A 16,479-nucleotide genomic window follows, 5' to 3' on the forward strand; every position below is an offset into this window, starting at 1 on the left:
TCTCTCACCTCTGGTTTTCACCCCCAGACTAATGGCCAAACTGAAAGACGCAACCAAGACCTCGAGACTACACTCCGCTGTTTCACCTCCTCGAATCCTTCAGATTGGTGTCGGTTCCTCCCATGGGTCGAGTACGCCCTTAATAGTCATATCTCTGCCGCAACTGGTCTGTCCCCATTTGAAGCTTCCCTAGGTTATCAACCCCCGCTACTTCCATCCGATGAAGGGAACATTTCTGTCACCTCTGTTCGTCACCACATCCGCCGGTGCCAGAACATTTGGAAAACAGTCATCCGCAATCTCAACAATACTGCTGAACAAAATAAACGCCAGGCTGATCGTAGAAGGGTTCCTGCTCCCAGCTACGCTCCCGGACAGAAGGTTTGGTTGTCGTCCCGTGATGTTCCCCTGAAGTCCATGTCCAAGAAGCTGTCTCCCCGTTTTATTGGTCCATTCAAAATTGAATCTGTTATTAATCCCTCCGCTGTTCGCCTCCGTCTGCCAGCCTCCCTCCGAGTTCATCCTACTTTCCACGTTTCTCAGATAAAGCCCGTCCAGACCTGCATGCTCTGCCCTCCTTCCGAGCCCCCTCCTCCCCCCCGAGACGTTGATGGCCATCCTGCCTACTCTGTCCGCCGGATCGTGGACTCCCGTCGACGAGGTCGTGGTTGGCAATACCTTGTCGATTGGGAGGGCTACGGTCCGGAGGATCGCTCCTGGGTCCCTGGCTCTTTTATTTTAGATCCTTCCCTCATCACGGACTACCGCTCGTCGCTTCCCTCCTCTTCGTCTCGGCCGCCAGGTGGCGACCGTTGAGGGGGGGGTACTGTTGTGTTCCGGGGTTCTTTGTTTTCCTTGTGGGAGTCTGTTTGCTGCTTCTCACCATCTAGCCACCAGATAGCGCCAGACTCACCTCTCTCCGGAGTGGTGTGTCATCCTCCTGCGCACCTGAGATCAATCTGCTCGTCAGGCAAGGTGTACAAGAGGAGCTGACTGCCAGTACTTCGATGCCTGAGTGTTAGCCAGTAACGGTACCTCTGAGCCCCTAGAGCTTCTCTCTACGTTCCTCGTGATTTTGATCGTCTAGTAATCTCCTCGTTGCCTTCCTCTATTTTCAGGTCCTCCTGGATTTCCTGGTTGGCAGTCACGCCGTCCCTCCGTCACCACTGCATGAGCCTACCTGTCCGTCCTCTGTTCCACTTCCTCGTTGCCTTCTGGACTTCTGTGGCTGAGCTCTGGACTATCTGGATCCACAAAGTGACCAAGTCCCCGGACACTTCAGCAAACCCCTCCTAAACTCCGAACCTCCGTCTAACAAGTAAGACCGCTCCTATTAACAGTTGTTACTTCCGTCTCCGACGGCATTGAACTCATCATCTTCCCCCACTCTGCCTTGCCAGTGAGCCGAGCGTTTCTGTGAGCCCGCTTCTCCCCTGGACGAGACCCGTCGCTTCACTATTTTTTCCAGTTTGTGTTCGCAATAAACTCACTTAATTATATACGTGTCTCCTGTGTTGTGTTCTGCATGTGGGCTAGATATATTGAACCCATCATGACAAGTTCAGGGTTTTTTAAAAAAGTGTTTTGCTATTATGTTGTAAATTATGGCTGAAGTGGAAGTATTGACAACTTATAACTCACTAAAACACTAAAAATATCCTTTAATGTTCCAGGGAAATTTCTGGAAATGTTCTTTGCCAAACAACCAGATAATCTTGTGTAAAATCTGCAAAACATAAAGAATCAAGTGCTATTTCCATGCAGTCAGATTATTTTTGCAATAAAAAGCTTTTTATGGATTCTATGAAAGACGTCGACATAGAAAAAAAAAGAGACTGTATTATTACAAAATGGCGGCGCCCTGTATGGCTGCGGCTGCATGGGCTCTCGACAACTTGCGAGTATTTGAGCAAAATACGCCGCCTAAAACGCTACAAACTTTGCATCCACTCAGTAAGTTAGCATATGATCGCCAGCGTCTGCTGGAATTACGATCATCAAGTGATTTAGGATATTTATATTTACATTTATATTTTATATTGTATTTTATTTTATTCTGAAGTAACCTCATTACATTGGAACCTCAAACATTGTTCTGAGCCGTATGCAACGAAATTTCGTTCTGTATACACCATGTGCATGCAAAATGACAATAAAGTCAGTCTAAGTCTAAGTTACCACGCAGACATGTACATGTCAAGTTTTTAAAATTTTGTATGCTAAAGTTAAATTGTGAACGCCAAACATGGTGATAATATTTCGGCTAAGAATTTTCTCTTGAAAATGTTTAGAAAATTTAAAAATGTGACAACTGCAAACAAAAATTCACATCATTGTGCAAAGGAAAGTTCAAATGCAGAACTAGTGTCCTTTAAATACACAGAAAAACACTGAGTTGGAACCAGTCTGGTGTTGGTGTCAGTCACTTACTACCTCAATAAATTACAGTTGTATTTGTAAGAATCATCACATTTTCTATGCTTTCTCATTTCAACGCTGCCCAAGGTTTCAACAACTTAGCAGTGAAACTCAGCCTCTGCATTCAGCATATAACTTTAACTCAGAAATGATTAAACAAATGTTATCTGCTGCTTTTCCCCCACAATATTAAACTACAGGTATTTCCTCATTGTTGTCGCCTAACACCCTGATAGGTCCTTTACAGTTTTATGTGTGATCACGCAAATTCTTATTGGTATTTATTAACAGGTGGTGTTGCTTTCCCTGATCGGTAATCAGTGATGTTTAACAGTTTCCTTGATAAAGCCAGAGGTTTGCTTGCCATTTCCTTTGTTACTGGCTGTCAATGTTCTCTGTCAATATTTTCCCATTCATAAAGTGGTTGGAAAAAATCGGAAGAGGTTTTAGATTTCTTTTATATATTAACTAGCAAAATAACATCTGTGTGTTCAATTACTTAGTAGGTCATATTTAACTTTCATAATGTAAAATTCACCTTCTACTGATCCAGCAGGAAAAAACTTTGCTAAAATGTGTTTCCATTAGTGGAAACACATGTGGGTTACTTACTTACTGCACAAGGCTCCCTTGTGACCATTTATCAAAACGTCTGTTTGTGCTGGAGGGATTAGTGAAAATTGAATTTCTAATGGTACCCTGGCTAGTTAAGCTTTTCAGATGCAAATTATAGAACTATTCTTTATCCAGAAACACTGTCTTTCTTTCCAGGACCACCATGAGGTGTACAGCATTCATATACTATAATAAAGCAGAAAACCAACTGATTTTGCAGACAAGAGCACCTCCAGAAGATTCCAATGGAGTGCCGCTCCATCATGAGGACAGGAGATATGGATAATCCTATTCGTAGGAGATGTGACTGGGGAAGAAAAACATGACAGTTCCATCAGTCAGATTTATTTATATAGCACAAGTCAAGTCAGTTTACAATATCTGGTAACTCCATAACTATTTAAGTTAACATTTTATGACTGCACGCTATAAACTGATATCAATTATGCTGCAAAACAAGAATAGTTGCAAATATTTAAGACAACCTTATCAAAAAGCATTTTTAAAACATAAGTTCCAAGACAGTAACAGTCAGGAAAATAAGTGATTTTTCCCCAAAATTATACAATTTCATTTTAAAGAAATTGGCACATTTATGTGTTTTTCATAAGCGTCGAGTTCTTGTAAATAATGTAAATTGTAAACAATTTACACTATTTACAGTGATTCACTAAGCTGGCAGTCTGAATATTCATAATGCAGAGGAACAAAAATGTAAGTTATATATTTTATAATTCTTACATTGACATAATCACATTGATGAATATGTTGAAGTAAAACATGTCCAGTTTAGATTTCATCTGAGCACTGAAAGACTCATCACGCCACAGCAGCTCAGCAGTTATTGTTGTAAGTGTGTCAGTGACAAAGCCGCACCATTCCAGTCCAGTGACTGCCAGCTGACCTTGTATATATCATATATGCGTGTGAACGCCTCAGAATCGCTTAGCCATCCTGAATCTTGAGGTGAGCAATCTGAGGCACGTCCTTCTTCACACTGATTTTTACCTCCACCAGTCCAAACGGGGGTGGTTCTGATGGGTCATACACCCTGCCAGCTGGAGTTGCGCCAATACACAATGTGTCAAGGCGAACAATGAATCCCGCAGTCCCACACGTTGACCCCCAACATCTCAGTGTAGTTTGCCAGCATCTCCGACTCCATCTGCAGGCCAGTCTTCAGGGCGGCAGATCATCCGAGCTGCCAGTGAATCTGGCAGCAGACGCCTCCTCTGCCAGATTCACTGAAACAGTTAGCTGTAAGTCCTGGTTGTCGAAGCTGTGCCCACGCAGGACATCTGGGCTGCTCCTTGGTTCTGGCCTCTATTTCACGAGACATTTCCAGTGACACTTGAAGACGCATAAGTTGACCAAGTGTGGGCACAGAACACGTGTTCGGAAGACTACACAGCGTCGAAGGAAGAGAGGGGAAGACAGGAGCCATGTGGTGCAGGATGATGCTACCGTAGCATCATTCTCAGGTGGGCGCAGGTAAGATATCAATGAGCCCTGTGGCACAGGCTCAAATTTGGATGGTACCAGCTGCAAAATTTGAGAGACCATCCAGGTCAAGAGCAATAAGTGGCTGGGACTCCAGCTGGTGTAGTTTTTCTCCCGACTCCAGGATGTCGGTACCTGGAAGAGCTTCTTCAAACACATCAGTGACATAATCACAATCAGTTTTGACGGCATTGGATTGATAACACAAAAGTTGATTGGGTTATCGGTCAATCAAGTGTATTTGTATAGCACATTTCAACAACAAGAGAGTTCAAAGTGCTTTACATCAGAAAAACACAAAAATCAACAAGTGAAACATTACATTTTCCCAAGTGCCGTCATTTACACATCAAAATGTTGGTTAGTGTTTGTACAGTACAAAAGCACAGATTGGTCATTAGTGTGGATTTAAAGGAACACAGTGTTTCAGCTGTTTTGCAATTTTCTTTTTGTTCCAGATTTGTGGTGCATGGAAGCTGAATGCTGCTTCTCCGTGTTTGGTTCTGACTCTGGGGACTCAGAGCAGACCAGAACCGGAACCAGAACCAGAACCAGAACCAGAACCAGAAGACTGGAGAGATCTGAAAGGTTCAGGACGGAGTCCCTTACAAGAAGTCTTTTCTTCCCTTGATAGCTGTGGATATATTCTTCACACATATCCTTTCTCAAGTTTACTGGCATGCTAATTTGCCGCCGCAATTTTCTTCACAATAGAGAAAGAAAAGGTTGGAAAATTAATCAAAGGTGTTGAAAAGAGAAACATCTTCTTTAGTGTACTTAGACTTGCAAAAAAAAAAAAAAAGGAAGTTTCCCAGCACCCAGAAACAGTGCTTCCGGTTGTCGTGAAAAAGGTTTAATACCGCTTCCGATTCTCTGCTATGTGTTGAAAATAAATAATTTTATGTCAATAAATACACAAATATTCGAAAAAACATGTTGCAGACACCTAACGTACATTAACAGAATATTACTCTAAGAAGCAACAATGTTTCGACCACAGGAAACAGCCAAATGATAACATCTGGGTCGTCATGGGAACAAGAAACGAACGGGAAGTAAGCGCCCATTACAAAAATCGTTGCCCAAAACAACCAGTAAGAAGACCGTTGTTTCTTCAACACTTAAATAATTCTTTAGTTAATCACTTTTCTCTCTATTAGCATCCATGGGTAAAACCAGTTCAAAACGCGGCGAACCAAGAATTGAAAAACAAATCATTTTTAAGTCAAAGGGCGGAGATGTGTTCAGGATTCCTGCCATTTACTACAACGAAAATGAGAAAAGGCTGTTTGCCTTTGCAGAGAAGCGGAAATCCAGAGACGAATCTGACGCGGTGGCGCTGGTCATGAGAAAAGGGAAAGTGAACATTAACTCGGAAGTGAAGGTAATTATGTTGTAGCGGCTAAAATCCCATTTATTGACTTTACAATGTCCGTTATATTGCCATTTTCATGTAGAACCAAATAAATGACTCAAAACCCAGCAGAGTAGAAAACCGTTTGCCCTCCCATTAGCAACGTAACTTAATATATATAAGGTGTGAGGCCTTTTAATTTTAATTGTCATAATTTAAAGGCCTCACATTTTTAATTATGACATTAAAAGTGTCATAATAATGACACTTTTAATGTTGTCATTATATATATATATATATATATATATATCACTCCAATTTAATACTATTCAAAGACAGATAATGACTTTTAATGTCATTATTATGACATTTTTAATGCAAAGTTGCTCTAAATGTTGCAGTGAAAGTCCATTAAAAGTGCCAATCTTGCATTAATGTCACTTTATTTTCAAAATAATGCAAAGTTGGCACTTTTAATGCAGCTTCGCCTTAAAATGTAATTATTTACCGAATGACACTTCATGACAACAGTCATAAATATTCATAAAGACTCCTTCATGTTCATGACAGATGTTATGTCATGTTTATGATGTCATGTCAGTCTTATGCACAGTCTGTCAAATAAAGTGTTACTGATAGATCTATGTTTCTACCTGCCTACCTATTGATAGACCTATCTATTTATAGCTAGCTAACCTATGTAGCATCATGTTTGTAGAGACAATGTGTGTCTGTCTGTCTGTCTGACTGTCATTTGTGTTTGTAGAGAAACCGGAGCACCCGGAGAAAACTTGTGTTTCAACAAGATTAGTTGATTTTACTAAGAGAGCAAATTACAATGTCTGTCTGTCACTTGTGTTTTTAGAGAAACTGGAGCACCAAGAGAAAACGTATATTTGAAGTAGGATTAGTCTCTCACTGTCTCTCTCGTTTTTTTTGGAAAACTGGAGCACCCAGAGAAAACCTTTTGTTAAAATGATTTGTGCTACCTTCAAAGCTAAGGCCTCATATGTCTGACGTAGCTAACAGACAATCTTACAAAGATGTTATGTAAACGAGAAGTGAAAGCTGCTGTTTTCACATCCCATCTCATTCCTTGTCCAGCTGAGAAACAGTTCTTCATTTGACTATGAAATGGATGGGAGTTTTACATTTTTAGAAGTCTGTTGGCAATTCTCAGAGAAGTGCACAGTTTTGGAGTTCAGTGAGGGAAATCTGACATGCTTGGTATCGGTAACTTTCTGACAACCCAGTGAAGGTCTGCAAGCCTTGCTGGTTTTTCCGTCAACATGTTTGTCAGAAAACGTCGTTCTTCCCTCACGGGACTTGGAGCAACTTCTCCCTGGTCTTGCTGCTGGCAGAGTCTCCTTAACGTCGTCATAAACAGGCTGTTTGCGTTTCTCAATTTGGATTCTTTTAATACTTTCGCCTCCACACACTCTCTCCAACTCAATTAAGGACAGCATGTCTTTCCTCTCAGCCTCACGCAGTTCCTTCTTCTCCTGCTGTTTACGACGTATCTGGTAATCCCATGAGTCAGTCAGACACTTGGTAGCTGCAGCTTTTTTCTCTTTCGCCAGTTTTTTATGCTTTTGCTCTGCAGCTTCCCGATGTTTCGTTTCTTTCGATATCTTATCCTCCATAAAAGTCCTTTTCATATCTTCCTTTTTCTTTATAAGGGACAGTTGGTCGTACACGATTTTTTTACGTATTTCACGACTTCTGTCCTTATCATCAATGTCACAGTCACTATCATTATCTAGAACAACTGATTCATAATGAACATCTCTTCCTTGTTCACTGACGTTGTTCTGTGTCTTCAGGTTCTGCTGAACCTCCTTCTTCTGTCTCCTGGCTCCAATTTCCTCAGCTCGATATCCAGGAAGAACTCCTTCCCTTTCAGTCCTGTCCGTTTCAATCTTCTTTGACTGTTTGTATTGCTGTCTGGCAGCCAATTCATCAGCCAGAGGTTGTTGCTTTGTAGTTTTCTGCTGCTGCTGTACTTCATGTGACATTTTGGCAAACTCGTCCTTGGCCATCTTGTTACAAGACTTTTCCTGTAAAAGAGAATCACAAGCAGCTTCTTTCTTCAATATATAATCTAAACTGTCATCAAAAGATTTATTTTGCTCTTTTTTGTTAAGTTGAGTCTCATTATGTCTCAAAAATGTCCGGCTTGTCTCTTTCTTCTGTCTCCTCATTTCCATTTCTTCATTTTGATGCAGTCTATCTGACTGCATTATGGCAGCCATTTGTTGCCTTGCAATTTCAGCTCTGTCCTTCTTCTTCTGTTCTTTAATTTCAATTTGAGCATCCAATGTGTCGGTCAGAGACTTTTTCAAATTGGCTTTCTTCTCCCTCTCTTGTTCCTCTTCAAACTTCTGGCGTAGCTGCTGCTTGGCCCGCTCTTTGCAACGCTTTTCATCCAAAAGAACAAAGTTGGCAGCTTCTTTCTTCTTTATATAATCCAGATTTTCAAAAACAACCTTCTTACAATCCTCTAGACAATTCAACTTTTCAGGAAGCCTCATTTCACTCAATTGTTTTGGGCAGTCTGATTCAGATTGATCCGTCTCGTCCTGTTTGAAGAATTGTCTATCTTTCTCCTTCTTGTGTCTCCTCGTCTCAATCTCCTCAATTTGACACAACCTGTCTGCTTCCATTATGGCAGCCAATTGGAGACTTTCAATTTTAGCCTTTTCCTTCTCTTTCTGCTTTTTATATTTAATTTGAACATCCCATGTGTCCGTCAGAGACTGTCTCATTGCATCTTTCTTCTTCTTCTCTTGCTCCTCTTGTAACTTCTGGATTAACTGCTGCTTAGCCCTCTCTGTACGACGCTTTTTCTCCAAAAGAATGTAATTGGCCGCCTCCTTCCGCTGTATTTCCTCTAGATTATCATAAACAATCTTCTTACAATCCTGTTCCGTTTTACGTGACGAAGGCTTGTTAAACTGTTTGTCATTTCCAGAAACCTCGTTGTATTTAGCTGTGGACCCGTAGGGAGTTCTTTGTCTCAGCAGTCCTTCTGGCATTTTGCTTTCAGAGTCTACATCTTCTGTGTATTTAGTCCAGTTTGAAATAAAGGTGTCTAAAGATTCTTCCTGTTCTCGAAGTCGCAAAGGTCGGTTGAGTTCTTCATTTTGTTGGGTCTTCAATGTCCTCAGTAAAGGAATAATCCTCTTGGGTAATTGACGAGAATCCATCTTCCGTTTCTGTCTCACGATGCAAAGAGTAAAATTCACTATAAATCCACTGAAACTTTCTGCACGTCTGGTACTAGAACACAAGTAACAAACTATTTAAGAGGTTTCAGAGCTGATGTCATATGACACAAAGCATTTGATCCTAATGACATCATCAGTTAGGTAGAAGTGTCGCATTAGTTGCTATTGCTATGGTAACCAGGAAAAGCTCTGAAGCGATTCCCACCTTCTAGTAAAGCAGATATTTCAAACCATTAAAACATTTCCAAATAAATTCGTTCATATTAAGACACATGAAACTTTTCCCAACCATTTAGACTAGTTTCTGCCAATGTGGCTGTAATTGATATGGGCTTAACAATGTGCAAAACACAATCACCTGGTTTCCCATTAAATCTGCTCAACAGTGTTTTCCTCATCTAAAGACGTTTTTGATGAGGAAAAGTGTTTGATGAACTCAGGTTAAACTGTGGCCGTTTCTCATTTAGACATCTTTAGCGCTTTTTTCCTTTATCTCATTTTATTTTGTATAACATATGACGTCCGGTTTTTGATTTGATGTTATTTTATTTTTATTTTGCTCTATATATGTTGTAGAATGGCAGCTTAACGACAGAAAGGAACAGAAGACAAGTTACAACAGCGTGTTAAAATGTGTCTAGTTATTAGCGAACCCCTTGATAGAGGCACAAGGTATGTTTGTTTTGTAAATAAGGACGGTTCTAATTTTTAATCAGTTGAAATTGTGAATTTGTTGTATATAAACACTAGGGCATAGTTTTGAATTAGAGTTGATATTTTTAGAGGTGAACATTATTTTTAGTTGAAACGTTCTGGTTGTGTTTTTATAGCTTACACTGTCCTTTGTGTGTGTGTGTGTGTGTGTGTGTGCATACAGCTATTACAGTGAAACTCAAGGTTTACTTCCAATAAACCTCACTGTTCATCAGTAAAGCCACAATCCTTCATTTGGGGCTGGGGGTGTTACACACTTTTTTATCTTTAATCCTATTAGGCGTGTGCTGCTGTTCATGCTTGTATATATGTGTGTGGCCCAGTGTAGACAAATGAGCCAAATACTGGAAAACATAAGTGGGATTTTATTCCCGACTGTCCTCAGATGGAACAGTATTAATTTTGGTTTGATTTGTATGGAAGCTCATTGCTATCACACAGGAAAAAAAATATTTTGAGTGCTATCACGTTATAGCGTGATACTTATCTTAGACGTGATACGTATCTTGTTTAAACGTGATAATTGTATGTCCAGGAAGTGGCGGTTTTATGCTAGGCTAGTACAGTGGCTAACTGTACTAGTTTTTTCTGGGTGTGTCTCCTCAGCAGGCAGGAGCAGCAAAGGAAGACAAGTGCTGCAGGTGCTGGTAAAAAGCTCCTGCAGCATGTCACTTTCAGTTAGGGGGGAATAATATGCTGAGGAGTTTTAAGTTACATTTATTCTTTGATTGATCTTAGTTAGTTCTAATGATTTGCAGGCATGTAAATATGTGTTGGTACCGTTTATTAGGTTTGTGTAAGTAGTGTTTGTTGTTTGTTCTTTTTTTTTGGATCACCCCTTTACTTGGTATAAGTGGTGAACTTGCCTCAGGTATAAATGTTTCTCGCTCTCACTGTGAAGAGTAAAGAAATTGGAAAATGGCAAAAAAAAAAAAAAGGTGGGATGAAAATAAGAAAGGAAAGAGATTATATGAAGTACAAAAGTCAGTATTAATTAGAAATATTAATGAGAGAAACAGAAGGGAAGAAATAATAATGATCAGATTAATTTGGTTAGTTTATTTCTAAACTGTCATTTTATACCCTCTTAGCTTTATTTCAAAGAGAGACATTACTAATTTCTTTTAGAAAAACCTTTGCATATTTTTTGAAACAGATTGTATGTTTTGCAAACTCTATGTACATTTGGCAAAATGACCTGGATAATGCAGCACAACATCATGGATCAGCTGCAAAAGGTCACATCTCTCCAAAAACACTTCATGTATGCTTCAAAACTAAACTGACTAGTTGTAGGTATCATAGATACCCACCCCCAACATGGACTATTCACACTCCTACCTTCTGGCCTGACGGTCAACGGCCACATTTACAATTGACGAAGAATGCTAATTTGAGCCATCAGAGTCGTCAGTTTGGACTCAGGGTCTTATGGCTCTGTATCAGTAAGTCTGGGGAGAAATCAAAAACCTAGTACTCCCAGTACTAGAAGTGCTGGAGTTAGTCCATTTTGACATATACCTATTCAGTCTAGAGACAGGCCAAATGACCTGAAGGATTTTATCTAGCAGGTGCTTTTGTTCTGTAAATAGGGCCATTACCTTATCAGTACCCTGGTAATGGCCTCAACGCATCTCACAGTTGCACAATTGTTCCTTAGACTTCGACTTCGACTGACTTTGTTGTCATTTTCAATGCACAGGGTGTATACAGAACGAAGTTTCGTTGCATACGGCTCAGGACGGTGTTTGAGGTTCCAATGTTGTGAGTAAAATAAAATATAGTATAAAATATGAATATAAATCTAAATATAAAATATAAAGTGCAGGACTGACAGTAAAATAGAAGTTATTTAGCTCTGTACATGTGCAAGGTATAAAGTGGAGACCAGTTTTTGAGTGCAGTCCAGTTAAGAGTTCAGCAGTCTGATGGCAAGTGGGAAAAAGCTGTTTCGGAACCAGGTGGACCTGCACCGGATGCTGCAGAACCTCTTTCCAGAGGGCAGCAGGGAGAACAGTCCATGGTGGGGGTGTGAGGGGTCACTGACGATGTTTCGGCCTCAGGACACGCATCCTGCATCGATGGTTGACCTGACACTTCGCCCTTTTGCCTAAGCTGGGTGTGGAAGGTTGTTGCCGAAGCAGTTTCTCCTTGTGTGCCTTCTTCTCACTCACATGAGAGTTACCCAACTCTTTTGCAAGCTCAACCAGGAAGTCCACCCGTCTCTCCTGCACCCCAATGCATGCCTGATAAATGTTTCCATGTTTGCCAGGTTTGCTGACCAGCTGTCACATAGTGATGGAACCTTGGTCACCCCCCGCAAGATTATGACTGAAATAAATGCCATTAGTTCTTGTGAACTAAATAGGTGAAGCAGTCACCTATTTATCCTCCACAGCACAAAAGGCTGCATGCAAATTTGCATGTGCAAAGTCTCCCAGATTTCTTTTGCTTACACTTTTTGCATGATTTTTTTGAGGTGGATCAACACAATTAATTTGGTTAGTTTATTTCTAAACTGTCATTTTATACCCTCTTAGCTTTATTTCAAAGAGAGACATTACTAATTTCTTTTAGAAAAACCTTTGCATATTTTTTGAAACAGATTGTATGTTTTGCAAACTCTATGTACATTTGGCAAAATGACCTGGATAATGCAGCACAACATCATGGATCAGCTGCAAAAGGTCACATCTCTCCAAAAACACTTCATGTATGCTTCAAAACTAAACTGACTAGTTGTAGGTATCATAGATACCCACCCCCAACATGGACTATTCACACTCCTACCTTCTGGCCTGACGGTCAACGGCCACATTTACAATTGACGAAGAATGCTAATTTGAGCCATCAGAGTCGTCAGTTTGGACTCAGGGTCTTTTGGCTCTGTATCAGTAAGTCTGGGGAGAAATCAAAAACCTAGTACTCCTAGTGGTGGTGGTTGTCGGAAGGAAACTTGAGGCAGAAATCGGACACACACGGCGGTTGAGATCGTGGTTCAGACCGTTTATTCGGACCAACCGACAGCGCAGCGGCTTCGCCTTCAGAATTCACAGCAAATACTGCGTGTCAATATAAGTCTCATTAACGCAGTTATTATTATTATTATTTTTTTTTTGTTTAACAGATACAGCATATATTTAAAAAAAAAAAAGAAAAAGACAAAACGATAGAAAACTAACTACTTGGACGTTAAAAGTAACATTTGGCTACATTGAGGAGCTGGTGGTCAGCATTGCTTACCTTCAGAATTAACAGCAAATACTGACCGTTGTACTGCCAGCGCACCGTAACAGACGCCAAGTACGGTGTTCTTCAACGGACACACTTTACCAACTTCCACAACTCAAAGAACAAATCTAACATTTTGGTGGCATCTGCTGACATATTTAAGCCACTGCCCTACATATATATGTCATCATTAAAAGTGTGAGGCCTTTTATGTCATGTTTGGTTCCAGTTTACGAACCCACATGCACAAACACAATCAGGAGACGCGTGTGCAAAACAATAATGGAGTTTATTGACAAGAGGGAATAGGGTTGGGGAGAAAACACGGAGCAGGAGTCTGGAAGGGGCAACCAGTTCAGCCACTGTCAACGAGGAGAAGCTGTTAGAATAAACGAATCCAGGAAGGTGGATGAATATGTATGTTGACGCAGGGAAAGGCTAACTAGGAGCGGATGGATGTTTCCTTTGGAGCAACAACGGACCCAGGGGCGGCGTGGAGAGGCAACGAACCGTTGGAGGGCGGACAGGTAAGTCAGACTGAGCGGAGGAGCGAACTGACGGCTGGTCGGAGTCCGGGACAAACGACCCACAGAACTCTCCTCTCGGAAAACTCCGGAGGAATCCAGGTAAACCTGACAACAGGGAAAAAACACAGGAGGCGATTATCTTGGGAAATGCTCAGAGGGCCTACTCAGGAACGATTTGTTACCAAGGTAAACAAACACTCAGGCAAGGAAGTGTCGCTCGCCGCTTCTTAAATACTCCCAGCCTCAGTCAGACAATGCGCCACAGGTGTGTCCCCGGGTTCGACCCCACGCCTCTCCAGGGGCTCTGCTCCTAGGCGGCATCTGGTGGAGGAAGTGGGAAGCAGCAGGCTTCCACAAAAAACAAAACAAAACAAAACACCGATCCTGACATTTTAATTATGACAATTAAGTTATATATATATATATATATATAAAATTCCCTTCTCACCCACCGCGGGTGGTTCTTATCCTCTGAGCTCGAGTTTTTCCTTACTTTTCCTTCCTTCCTCCTCCACGTTAAGCTCCGCAGTAAGCTACTGCGCAGTCTCACTGACTGAGCGGGAGGCAGCTGCGTCATGCGTCACGAACAAAAGGTCAAAGGTAACAAGGTGACCCAAAGGGCTTATTATGTTGTTTTTCTTTAAATAAAAACAACAACAAAAAATAATAATTTTAGTACATATCAGAGGAGGGCTTGGGAAATTAACTTTAAAAAAAAAAAAATTGGACCAAAAGGGCACTTTAGGGCAAGGAGCAAAAAGGGCAGGTGCTCAAGCACCCCCAGCCCCCCCCTCTGCACGTGCCTGTATATATATATATATATATATATATATATATAATGATAATGATGACATAAAAATTTAATTAAAAGGCCTCACACCTTATATATATATTAAGTTACATAATGAAGCCTAGGCACAAATTCAAACTGGAAGACTCTTTTATCCCCACCGGGACCGTTAATTGAAGCGACCAGCCCACAATCGTCCACCTATCACCGCCGGACCAAGCCACGTCACGTCCAATCATCGACCAAGTCCCAGCTGATAAGGACCTTCATTCATGGTGTCCTTCGCTCTCCAGCCGAGCTCAACCTGTTCAGCTGCACGCCTCAGCTCTCAGTCAGCTATCTCACCAGATCCTTTTCTTCGTGATTGCTCGTCCTTCCACCTCTAACGTCCGTCATAAAAGCCGCTTAGCCGCGTGCTCGGCTCCTTCTTTTCCTTCAGACGCTCCTCAGTTACATTTAGGGGCTTCCGCACTTCCCATACATGTGTTCTCGCCCTTTTTCGCAGTTAAAACTGCTTATCTGATGTTTTCATGTCGTAACCTTTTTCTCCGAGCCGCCTTTAAACGCATCATGAATGCTGAGACGCACGCGCTGGGTTACACCCGAGGGCAGCGAAGGAGAGCGCAGGCGCGTTAGAACCTCGGCAACAATCAGCAAATGCAAAGAACCGCGCGCAGTTTTTCCCCAAACCAACCGACTGAGGCGAATAGGGCCGTTTGATACAGGTAATCATAGCTAAAAGGTGACTGTCATAATACAGATACCTAAAAGTCGACTAGTAATACAGATAGCTAAAAGTCGACTAGTAATACAGATAGCTAAAAGTCGACTAGTAATACAGATAGCTAAAAGTCGACTCTAGTAATACAGATAGCTAAAAGTCGACTAGTAATACAGATAGCTAAAAGTCGACTAGTAATACAGATAGCTAAAAGTCGACTCTAGTAATACAGATAGCTAAAAGTCGACTAGTAATACAGATAGCTAAAAGTCGACTAGTAATACAGATGGCTAAAAGTCGACTAGTAATACAGATGGCTAAAAGTCGACTCTAGTAATACAGATAGCTAAAAGTCGACTAGTAATACAGATAGCTAAAAGTCGACTCTAGTAATACAGATAGCTAAAAGTCGACTCTAGTAATACAGATAGCTAAAAGTCGACTAGTAATACAGATAGCTAAAAGTCGACTAGTAATACAGATAGCTAAAAGTCGACTCTAGTAATACAGATAGCTAAAAGTCGACTCTACTAATACAGATAGCTAAAAGTCGACTAGTAATACAGATAGCTAAAAGTCGACTAGTAATACAGATGGCTAAAAGTTGACTAGTAATACAGATGGCTAAAAGTCGACTCTAGTAATACAGATAGCTAAAAGTCGAGTCTAGTAATACAGATAGCTAAAAGTCGACTAGTAATACAGATAGCTAAAAGTCGACTCTAGTTATACAGATAGCTAAAAGTCGACTAGTAATACAGATAGCTAAAAGTCGACTCTAGTAATACAGATAGCTAAAAGTCGACTCTAGTAATACAGATAGCTAAAAGTCGACTAGTAATACAGATGGCTAAAAGTCGAGTCTAGTAATACAGATGGCTAAAAGTCGACTCTAGTTATACAGATAGCTAAAAGTCGACTAGTAATACAGATAGCTAAAAGTCGACTCTAGTTATACAGATAGCTAAAAGGTGACTCTAGTAATACAGATAGCTAAAAGTCGACTCTAGCCCTCTGGTGCATAGCGGTCACTACAGTGGACAGCTGTTTAGAAGTCATTGTCTCCTAAATGCAATGGCTTCTACGGTGGTATTGCATATCAGTCCTTAGAATGCTCTCTACTGCTCCCCTCCACTGAGGTTAATTCAGTGGCAAGTTGTTGTAACTACAAGTTAATGTCATCGGAGTCCAATATGGCCGGCAGACAGACACAGTCAATGACCACTCCTGGAATATCCTCTCAATCCTTCTATTCTCGGAGAATCCTAGAGGTAAAAAAATATGCTGACATGCAGGAGCATCTAGGTAACAATATTATTAACTTAGTTTGGAAAATTTTATTTCATGTAAGTAGGAAATTGCAATTAACCATGTGTCCAACA

General features: G+C 41.0%; 2 long non-coding RNA genes across 2 annotated transcripts; one reads left to right on the plus strand and one right to left on the minus strand.

Annotated features, from left to right (window-relative positions):
* Positions 1-679: 679 nt before the first annotated feature.
* On the plus strand, positions 680-1,526 carry LOC111609551. The gene is made up of 3 exons (XR_002753180.1): positions 680-1,031; positions 1,119-1,318; positions 1,401-1,526. It is a non-coding gene; the product is annotated as an uncharacterized LOC111609551 (long non-coding RNA).
* An 11,825-nt stretch (positions 1,527-13,351) lies between these two features.
* Positions 13,352-13,903, minus strand: LOC111609593. Its single transcript, XR_002753202.1, has 3 exons — positions 13,769-13,903; positions 13,503-13,691; positions 13,352-13,421 (listed from the first exon to the last, which is right to left on the minus strand). It is a non-coding gene; the product is annotated as an uncharacterized LOC111609593 (long non-coding RNA).
* Positions 13,904-16,479: the final 2,576 nt, after the last annotated feature.

Source organism: Xiphophorus maculatus, chromosome 8 (genome assembly GCF_002775205.1).
Source record: "Xiphophorus maculatus strain JP 163 A chromosome 8, X_maculatus-5.0-male, whole genome shotgun sequence".
Taxonomy (NCBI): Eukaryota; Metazoa; Chordata; class Actinopteri; order Cyprinodontiformes; family Poeciliidae; genus Xiphophorus; species Xiphophorus maculatus.